This window comes from Mustela erminea, chromosome 1 (assembly GCF_009829155.1).
Source record: "Mustela erminea isolate mMusErm1 chromosome 1, mMusErm1.Pri, whole genome shotgun sequence".
Lineage (NCBI taxonomy): Eukaryota > Metazoa > Chordata > Mammalia > Carnivora > Mustelidae > Mustela > Mustela erminea.
In genome coordinates, this window is record NC_045614.1 from 42,572,290 (window position 1) to 42,583,072 (window position 10,783).

General features: G+C 40.9%; 1 long non-coding RNA gene across 1 annotated transcript; it reads right to left on the minus strand.

The window, feature by feature from the left end:
- Positions 1-554: 554 nt before the first annotated feature.
- LOC116600648 lies at positions 555-10,167 on the minus strand. Its single transcript, XR_004289742.1, has 3 exons — positions 9,990-10,167; positions 9,335-9,887; positions 555-1,132 (listed from the first exon to the last, which is right to left on the minus strand). It is a non-coding gene; the product is annotated as an uncharacterized LOC116600648 (long non-coding RNA).
- Positions 10,168-10,783: the final 616 nt, after the last annotated feature.

Below are 10,783 nucleotides of genomic sequence, written 5' to 3' on the forward strand. Positions count from 1 at the left end.
TTTCACTTAACGTAATGGCCTCTAGTTCCATCCACGTCATTGCAAATGGCAAGATTTAGGTTTTTTGATGGCTGCATAATATTCCATTGTATATATATATATATATATATACCACATCTTCTTTATCCATTCATCTGTTGATGGAGATCAAGGCTCTTTACATAGTTTGGCTATTGTGGACTTGGCTGCCGTAAACATTGGGGTGCATGTGCCCCTTCAGATCACTCCATTTGTATCATTAGGGTAAATACCCAGTAGTGCGATTTCTGGGTCATAGGGTAGCTCTATTTTCAACTTTTTGAGGAACCTCCATACTGTTTTCCAAACTGGCTGTACCAACTTGCATTTCCACCATCAGTGTAGGAGGGTTCCCCTTTCTTTACATCCTCACCAACACCTGTCATTTCCTGACTTACTAATTTTCGCCGTTTTGACTGGTGTGAGGTGGTAGCTCACTGTGGTTTTGATTTGTATTTGCCGAGTGATGTTGAGTGCTTTTTCATGTGTCTCTGGGCCATTTGGATGTCTTCTTTGCAGAAATGTCTGTTATGTCTTCTGCCCATTTCTTGATTGGATGATTTGTTCTTTGGTATCAATTTTAACTCTTATGAGTACTCTGAGAATATCCAGTTCTCAACATCCTTCCCAATATAGAATGTTAGATAGACTTTCAGAAATGATGTCTTAATGCTATAATTTTAATTTGCTTTATCCTTATTATTTCTTATTAGGAAAAGAAAGTATTTCCTGTCACTTGATATATTGTGAATAAGGTAGCATTCTGCTTTATTTTAGTGTGTCAAATAACTTGCTTTATTCTTGCCTTAATGAAGCACTCTCTACCTTATTTAGCCTTTTGGGGGGGCATTAACCAGTACTGTTTTATTCCAAGTGACAGAAATCCAACCTAAGATGGCTGAGGCAGGAGAGGGGATTTGTTGTCTCTTGTAACTGGAAAGAAGAGAGGTGGATGTTGTTCTGGACAGAGCCACTGCTTGGGGCTCAGATGATGTCACTAATCTATCTCCACCTTGGAGCTGTTTTTCTTTGTGTTGGCTTCACTCTGAAGTGTTCTTTTCCCATGAAATACCAGAGATGGGCCTCAGCAGCCCCAGATGCACAGCCTCTCAACCTAACACCACAGTGGGGAGAGAGAGAGAGAGCACACTTTTACCCAGTTATTCCAGCAGAAGTCCCCTTATTTAGGATTGTCTCCCTTATTTAGCCTTCTTAAGAACTATCCATTCTTGGGACACCTGTGTGACTCAGTGGGTTAAGCCTCTGCCTTTGGCTCAGATTGTGATCCCAGAGTCCTGGGATTAAGCCCCGCATTGGGCTTTCTGCTCAGCAGGGAGCCTGTTTCCCTTTCTCTCTCTCTGCCTGCCTCTCTACCTACTTGTGATCTCTGTCTGTCAAATAAATAAATAAAATCTTTTAAACTAAAAAAAAAAAAGAACTATCCATTCTCAATTTTAATTATATCCAGATTATATTATATAATGATTGTCTGTTTTTTCCAAACTCTACTTCTTAAGCTATTTTAGAGGTTACAAAATAAAACAACTAAACGATCCTCCAGGATCCCTGGCTTTTAATTCTAAGGCAGCTTGGTCTTATTTTCTCTCTTGGGATGAGCAAAAGCTTAGATCTTATAACATCTGGCTGTGTCTCGACTTTCCTGAGTCTCCAGCAAAGTTCTCCATACCTTTCAGGAGTCTCAGTGGCTCTTCTAAATAGCAAGGGTGTTTTTCTCCATCTGTAGCAGTGCTTTACAATGTTCCCCCTCCCTCCCCCATCCCCAGTAGCTGAAGCCTGATCCTCCATGGACCATCTCCCTCTCACAAAGTGGAGATCAGAAGCAAGATTTTCCATTGGTTTATTTCCTCCTGAAAGCCATTCAAGAGAAGCAGAGGAAGCCAGTCATTATTAGTTCAATGGCTGGTTCAGATTAACACAAGGCACTAAGATGTCAGCAGGTTCTAATGATCAGCATAAATTATTATTTTTGCTTTTATTTTTTGCCATAGAATTTACTAATCCTAAACAATTTGATTGTCTTCTTCTCTTTGTCTGTCTTTTAAAAAATGCAGTGCTCAGGGTGCCTGGATGCTCATGCGGTTAAGTGTCTGCCTTCAGCCCAGGTCATGATCCCGGGGTCATAGAGCCCCACGGCAGTCTTCCTGCTCAGTGGGGAGCCTGCTTCTCTCCCTCTCCCTCTGCCACCCCCTCTCTTTGTGCTCTCTTCTCCTCTCTGTCTGTCAAACAAATAAATAAAATCTTTTAAAGAAATACAGTCCTCCATAAATACAAACCAAATTTTAGAAGCTGTTCTAAACACTAGGGACCATCCAAATGTTTGTCCCTAGAGCACTCCAGTTTACAAAATGTATTGCGAGCTAATCTATCTTAACTCTTAAAACCTACGCTGAGAATTCAGTAACAAAGATCCTTCTCAAAAGCGCTGTTCTGGGGCACCTGGGTGGCTTAGTCGGGTAAGCATCTGCCTTCGGCTCAGATCATGATCTTAGGGTCCTGGGATCGAGCCCCGCATTGGGCTCTCTGCTCAGCGGGGAGCCTGCTTCCTCCTCTCTCTCTCTTTCGGCCTACCTCTCTGCCTACTTGTAATCTCTATCTGTCAAATAAATAAATAAAATCTTTAAAAAAAAAAAAAAAGCGCTGTTCTGTGAATTCAGAAAATAGACAAAATGTGGGAGAAAACAAAATTAGAGTGCAACAGTAGAGGATCTGGGACACCACTTAGAAGAATGGTGCTTTATAATACATTTATCTATGCTTTTCCTAGTGTGTTTCTTCTTTAATGAGACATTGTGGTAACCAGGGTCCCAAGTCTAGCAAAGGTTAAACTGTTTATCTTCATTATCACAAGTCCTGGAGAACTTAATAAGCCTCAAGGCACATGCTGAATGGTTTCTGTCGTATTTAATTGAGTGTGCTATACTTCCAACCAAGATAAAAACCTCAGGATCTATTTTTAAGGTATTCCTATGAATGCTTACTATATTCTCAGAGGGTTGACGAACTTCAGTACTATTTTCTGAAAATGTAACATAATTTCTGATAAGCTCTCAGTTTGTCCAGACCAAAAAGGAAGAATTCATTTTATTTTAAATTGAGCAATGGATTATGCCATCATGTTTTACAAGCTGAAAACAATTTCATTGCTTTTATCTTACTAATAATCATGAGCTGTCTCCTTTGAATAGTGAAAATGATGAGACCATGGTATGATCAGTTACCAGTACAATTTGAAGGTGTTTTCCCCTTAATGATGGTGATTCTTGGAAATCCACTTCTCAGTATATGCCAGTTTCATTCTGGGTACAGTTCTATATGTGTCAATTTGCTGATTTTTATGAAGTTATAATCTGAGACCCAGACCGAAGTTAAACGAGGTTCATCCTGGAACCCTTTCATAGGAGATATCAGAGACATGTGTTTGCCACGTGCTAAAACCCAGCTAGGAATTATTCCTAAACATTTTTCTCAGCTGGGCAAAGTGCCTAGGTGGACTGATACTATAAGTGAGTATTTAGATTTTGAGATGATGGCTGTGGCTGAGTATCCCAGGCTTGATAAAATTAATCCAAGTTGTTGCTGATAAATGCTGTATCAAAAACCCACATCGGGCTCTCTGCTCAGCGGGAAGCCTGCTTCCTCTCCTCTCTCTGCCTGCCTCTCTGCCCACTTGTAATCTCTGTCAAATGAATAAATAAAATCTTTAGAAAAAAATAATTACATATTTAGTGAATCTTTATTGTGGTGGCGACCATACGTCAGGCACTCATATAAGTACTCAGGCTTTCATGGTACATAAACGTAGTGCTCTTGCCTTCCTGGAACTTACTGATTTGGGGGGATGGAGGGATAGATCAGCGTATATAAATAAGCAGTTATAATAAATTTTTATATGCAGAGAGATGAAGGCAAGCAAAGTATGCTATGAGAGCCTCTGGAGAGGTGCTAAACTCAAATGGAAGAGGAAGATCAGGCAACATCCTGGAGAAGGCAGCATCAGAGCTGAGAACCGAAGGGAGGGGAGGTTACAAGAGTACCAGAGGAAAAGCACATAGGAAGGTTAGGACAGTGATACATTTTAAGGACCTGAAAGAAGTTTGGAAACATGAGCTGTGTTGTGCAAACTAGGGAATTACAAGAGGGAGGGCACAATAAAGCTGTCTGGGAGTGACATCATCTCCCAGGTGCCTGTGGTTGGCTGGAAGTACTGATCAGAGAGTCCAGGTGGTTCAAACTGGCTCTGAGTTAGTTTCTGTGGTTACATTATTTTCAAGTCATTGTAAAAATGTATCCTTTCCCTATTTATCAATGTATTTAATTTATGTAATTTTTTTTTTTTTGCAAAAATTGTTGAAAGTCATTTCCAAGGCTACATAAAATATAACACAACTGCATGGATTTAATGTAGAGGGCAAGGAGACAGACAAAAGAAAACCACAACTGGGATACAATGAATACTCCTGTGAAGGTGTGTTATACTGATCTGTAAGCTCCATCTCAATAACACGAGCAGTTGGAGTCAGGGCTTTTCGGATTCTTATGATGTGGTGGGCAGTGATCTCAATGCTTTGCTCCTGTTCTCTCATTCTGTCCTTTCAGCCATTGCTGCTTAAAGTGTGGTCCACAGACCAGCTGCCTCAGGATCACCTGGAGCTTGTGGGAAATCCAAAATCTCTGGCCTCATCCCAGATCAGCTGAATCAGAATGTACACATGACCAAGGCTCCAGGTGATGCCTGAGCACAGGAAATATTGCCAAGAACTGGACTAAGAGACATTTAATGTTACTACATTTTCACATCAAAGATCAGAGAACAGAGTTCTGAGAGAAAAAGTAATTGGCCCAACACCAATCACTTAGCGTATGCAAGTGAGGATTTTGAATTTTTATCTTTCCGACTCTTGGACAGTTTGTGATCTCCAAGTGGCGTAGCCTCTCCACACATTTGTTCCTAAGTTTACATTGACCAGGCAAATAGGAAAGATGGGCTTTTATACAAAATACATTGTCACAAGGTTGATATCAGACCAGTTGCTCAGAAGAACAGCTGAGCAGCTGTCATCGACATTATCAGAAAAGTATGTCTCCCAGAAATGTACATAGACAAGACTTTGCCTGATGTGATGAATGATAACTCAAACAAAATTCTCCCATAGATACTATCTGATCAACCAAAATGATGTGCTTCAATGGAAAACAAATAGTAGCAAGTAATTAGCATAGTTAGTTATCTCACAAGGCAAAGACAAAGTTGATCAGACAGGGACAGTAACCTCAGATCAAAGTCAGTTAGGAAGTCAAGCTAATGATATCAAAGGCCCCTTCTACTTCTATTATTTTGATTTCTGCTGGGTCATTCATTCCATGATTAAAAATGAAAATACTTTATGAATGTTCACAAACCCAAATGCTTACACAAGTGTTATGGACTGATTTGTATCCCCCAAAATTCATAGATTGATGCCTTAACCCCCAATATGACTGTATTTGGAGATAAGGTCTTTAAAGAGATCACTTAGATTAAATAAAATTATAAGTATGAAGCCCTAAACCAATAGAACTGGTTCTTTAAAAGAGGGATGACACCAAGGGGGCATGCACACACAGGAAAGGCCATATGAGGAGATGACCAGAAGGCATCCATCTGCAAACCAAGGACAGAGGCCTCAGGAGGAACCAACTGGTCAACAGTTTAATCTTGGACTTCTAGCCTCCATCACTATGACAGTGAATCTTTGCTGTTTAAGTTCCCCAGTCTGTGGTATTTTGTTATGTCAGCCCTTACTGACTAATGCAAGGATTTAGGCAAGTAATTTTTTTTTTTAAGATTTTATTTATTTATTTGACAGAGAGAGTGATCACAAGTAGGCAGAGAGAGAGGCAGAGAGAGAGGAAGGGAAGCAGGCTCCCTGCCTAGCAGAGAGCCCGATGTGGGGCTCGATCCCAGGACCCTGGGGCCATGACCTGAGCCAAAGGCAGAGGCTTTAACCCACTGAGCCACCCAGGTACCCCTAGGCAAGTAATTTAAGGAAGGGAGGCAGCAAGGACTAAATGGAATTCATGCATATGGGGAACAGTGGAGAGTTCTGGGGCCATGGTTGATAGAACTGTAGAATTGGTGTTGTCCAACTTCCTAATCTTTAAAGAAGAAAAAAGAGCATTCATGTAAAATCTATTTAAGAAGAATATTTTTATTTATTTAAAAAGTCATAGGAGCAGCTGGGTGGCTCAGTTGGTTAAGTATCTTCCTTTGGCTTAGGGCATGATCTCAGGGTCCTGGGATGGAGTCTCATATCAGGCTCCCTGCTCAGCAGGGAGTCTGCTTCTCCCTCACCTTCTGCCTCTCCTCCCAACTCATGCTTTCTCTCTCTCTCTCTCAAGTAAATAAATGAAATATTTTCTTTAAGAGTCATAAATTTTTTTTTTTAAAGTCATAAAATACTGCATGGTCTGTGCAAAACACATCAGGGGTTTACAACCTCTTTACCCAGACTGTTAACAATACTGTATAGTAGATGCAGTGAAAGTCTATGTGGCCTTACAGTCCTCTTGCTTTTTATCATAATCATCCAAATGACACAGTTATAAGTATTTTCACCCAAACTCTGTAGATGCTATAAGAGAAAGGCTGCTCTAAAATATGCAAGATAGAACTGTCAGACCTTGACACTACATGTATATTGCAGGAGGCCAGAATAGCTATTGCTAAAAATGCATTTCATTGACTATTCCATCTGCAAATGTTGTGCCATGATGACAATCAATCAGGATAAATCACACAGCTACTCAACTAATTCATCCATAAAGAAAACTGGTAATTAGAATGTTGAAGTCAGCAAGGCTGAAATCACATGCCTGTAACATCTGCATTTGTGGGAGATGAGGCCTTAATGGTAGTCCGTCAGAAATTTTAAGAACAGTCATATCAGTATTATCCGAAACTGTACTTGAGATAGCATCTGCCATGATTTTCAAGGTCACATGGGTGGTTAAGATGCAGTTCTTGTGCATTTACAAACTGTAGGAGCTTTCTGGAAGAAGTTCTGAATAATTTCCCTGTTGCTAATTGCAGTTCTGAAAACTCTAAATTTGAAATGCCAGCTTCTTTTTGGAAAATAGTTTCATATTGGTGCTGGTCAGTAAGATTTCCCAACTTTGAATCAATCCCTTGATCACATTTTATTCACTGAGCATTGTTACTGCATTTGCTGTTTGGTTGTAGGACTCGCTCCGTGTTTCTGCAGCGGTAAAATTCTTTACCTTTCGCCACAGACACTGTTCTCATTCTCTCTTTCCTGGATTTTCGCCGTAACTATTAATGATCCTACGGTTTCCCAGCCTTGCCTGACTCTGCAGCGTGTCATTAGTATTTCTTTTTTAGGTAAAATTTTATCACAGATTTTGGATTAAGGTCCAAAAAATATAGTGTGGTATTCATGGTCCTACAAGCTCTTACCCCAATCTGCCACTCTATATTGCCTCTTCTTAGGTTCCTTTTCCATTTCATCTGCCACAACTGAAAAGAACTTACTGCTCACGGAAACACAGGTCTACCAGTGCAAATGCCCATACTGTCACCTGTTAATTTGGGAAAAAATCTTTATAGATGCTTTGTTTGGTGGTGTATGTAGAATTATAAATTTTGTCTAAGGTTTTCTTTTTCCTCTTGCTTCAGATATTTCTACTGCTATATTCTCTTTCCTTGTGGTATTTAGATATTGTGTATTTTAAACCTTTTTTTTTCCCCCTTTTAAAGTAATCTCTACACCCAGCAAGGGGCTCAAACTCAACTGAAACTCAAGAGTCTCATGCTCTACGCACCGAGCCAGCCAGGCACCCTGTGTACCCCACAGCTCATCGATGTTCTGGGGGTTTTTATTCTTTTCTTTTACTTTTCATTTTATTTTGGGACATTTCCACTGATCTATCATTAAGATCTGTGGTTCTTTCCTTGACTGTGTTCAATCTAGTAAGGAGTCGGTCAAAGGCATTCTTCATTTCTTTTACAGTGTTTTTGATTTCTAGCCTTTTGTTTCTTAGAGTTTGTTTCTTATAGTTCCCATCACTCTGCTTATGTTACCCATCTGTTCTCATGTGTTGTCTACTTGTTCCAGTACAGCCTTTAACTGAAATCACAGTTATTTTAAATTCCTTATTTGGTAATACCAACATTTGAGACATAGCTCAGTTTTTGTTCTGATGATTGTTCTGTCTCTTTATGTTGTGTTTTTGTTGTTTTTTTTTTATTCTCTTTTATCATGCCTTGTAATAATTTGTAGAAAGCTAAATTTGTAATACTTTGTAGAAAGTCAGACATGTGGTATCAGGTAGTAGGAATTGAGGTCAGTAGTCCTGTGATGTGAGAATTTCTAGGAATCTCCGTAAGAGTAAGGCTCTACTTAATGTTTACTATGGCTTCAAAGTAAAAAGCCTGGGATACAGAGGCTTCAAATTCAGCTGATGACCTTGGTTTGGTCTCCCCCTTGGACCTGGGACTTCCCTAAGTACTTGTTTTCAAAGAAAGTCTTAGTTTTGCAGCTCTTTTAGCTATAGTCTGCTGTCATGATATTGGGAAATTCTTGGTGTGATGTAAAGGTGTAGGAGAAAGGGGGCATGATATAGTCTTCCAATTAAATCTTTGTTTGGGCGCCTGGGTGTCTCAGTCAGTTAAGCATCTGCTTTTTGGCTTAGGTCATGATCCTGGGGTCCTGGGATGGACCCCCACATCAGGCTCCCTGCTCTGAGGGAGTCTGCTTCTCCTCTCCCTCTACCTGCCACTCCCCCTGCTTGTGCGCTCTCTCTCTGTCAAGTAAATAAATAAAATTGTATTAATCAGTCAATCAATCTCAGTGTTTGAATGGGCCAATATCCTGGAACCATGACCTTTTTGGTATAGCTTTTTCCCTACTTCCCCATATCCCCCTTCCTGGCTCGCAGCTTTCCCTATCTATTCCATTGATCCCTCTTGGCTATGTTTTCCTTCCTTAGGTGAGACAGGAAGACTAAAGGGAGCTTGAGTGGGAGGAATACCCTGCCCACTTACTGAAATAAACTTTTAGCAAACTCTTTTTCTCTGAAGAGTCAGCCTCTCTTATGGATAAAGCTCCGGTCTCTTTACAGATTACTCTTCCCTTCCTCCTGCCTGAGCCTTCAGGAGGTCTTTCCAGATCTTCACAGTGAGAAACAGATGGAGTTTCTAAATATAAATCCCACTAAAGTGTGAGGGTCCCCAGTACAGCAAACCGCACCCCCACCCCCATCTAGTATTTTGTCAGAATTACCATCTAAGTGTTCCTACCAGTATAGAGCTCCAGCAGCTTCTGCTCAAAGTAAGTAGATCTCAGGTGTTCCTGTCTGCGTGCCCCCAGATAGTTCCAGAAAAGTTACTGATGTTCCATTTGTTCAGTGTTTCCTTGTAAACCAAATGTGATGTCTAAGCTTTCTACATTTCAGCTACAACGGAGCTGAGACCAGAAGCCTACACTTTCTTAAAAGTCAGGTTTTTTGTTTTTCTTTTTAATGTTTAGAAGCTCTAAGACAAAAAAATTAAAATGCATGCCAAGAGTGCCTTGGGTAGGATGAAGCCTTGGGTAGGATGAATGAAGTCTTTTCAATTCAACTGAGGGCCCAAAGGATAAAATGACTTCCTCAAGCAATCACAGCCTTACATAAAATTTCTGCTCCGCTGGTGCTTGCTGTAGCTAATGGGGACAGAGTTGAGACTTGAACCTGAAGTCTGCAGTGCTGCTTCTGTTAACACAATGTAGTCCATGTGTATTCTCCTTTGAGCTGATATCGTGAGTCTTGACGGTTCCCTCCTCTCCTATCCATTCTTAAGAACAGCAGGCTCCCTGGGGTACAAAATGGGTATTTGGATAAGGAGAGAGAAATTTTACTAACTGCCACACAGAAAGCTTAGCACTTAAAACTGTGTATTGAATATCCAGACAAACCTGTGAAGATGAAATCTTGTAATTCCTCCTTCTTCTTCTTGTGATGAGAGAGGTGAGTCTCAGACTGGCTAAGCAACAGTCAGGAGTTGAGTAAGCAGCAGAGTCAGCGGAGGCCCAGGCCGTCTGGTTGCAGAGATCATAGCAGCAGCAGCTCTTGCAAGACAGTGACTCTCACTGTTTTGTCTTGTCTTTTCTCTATATTTCCTTCTGCTGCTCCCACTCCCACCCCCTCCAGAGCTTGTGTAGAGCTGTAGATAGATAATCGGTTTCCTGTTACTGCTCTAACGATGAAGTACATACTTTGAGTGGGTTTAACAATACAGATGTTTTATCTGGCACTTCTGGAGGTCAGAGTCTGAAGTGGCTCTCACTGAGTGAAAATCGTATGTATAAAGCTGTGTGCCTTCTGGAGGCTCCAAGAAAGAATCTTTTTTCTTTCTTTCTCTCTTTCTTTTTTTCCTTTCCTCCCTCCCTCTCTCCCTCTCTCCCTATTTCTTCCTTCCTTCTTTCCTCTTTCTTTCTTTCTCTCTCTCCCTCTCTCTCTCTCTCTTTCTTTACATTTTCCAGGTTCTAAAACCTACCCACAATCCCCATCTCATGGTTCCCTTCCTGCATCTTCAAAGCCAGTGAAGCTGGACTGAATACTTCCCACACTGCCATTCTTTGACCCTCCGTATTCTGCCTCCCTTTCTACTTTTAAAGACCCCAGCTAGGGGCGCTGGGTGGCTCAGTGGGTTAAGCCTCTGCCTTCAGCTCAGGCCATGATCTCAGGGTCCTGGGATGGAGCCCCGCAT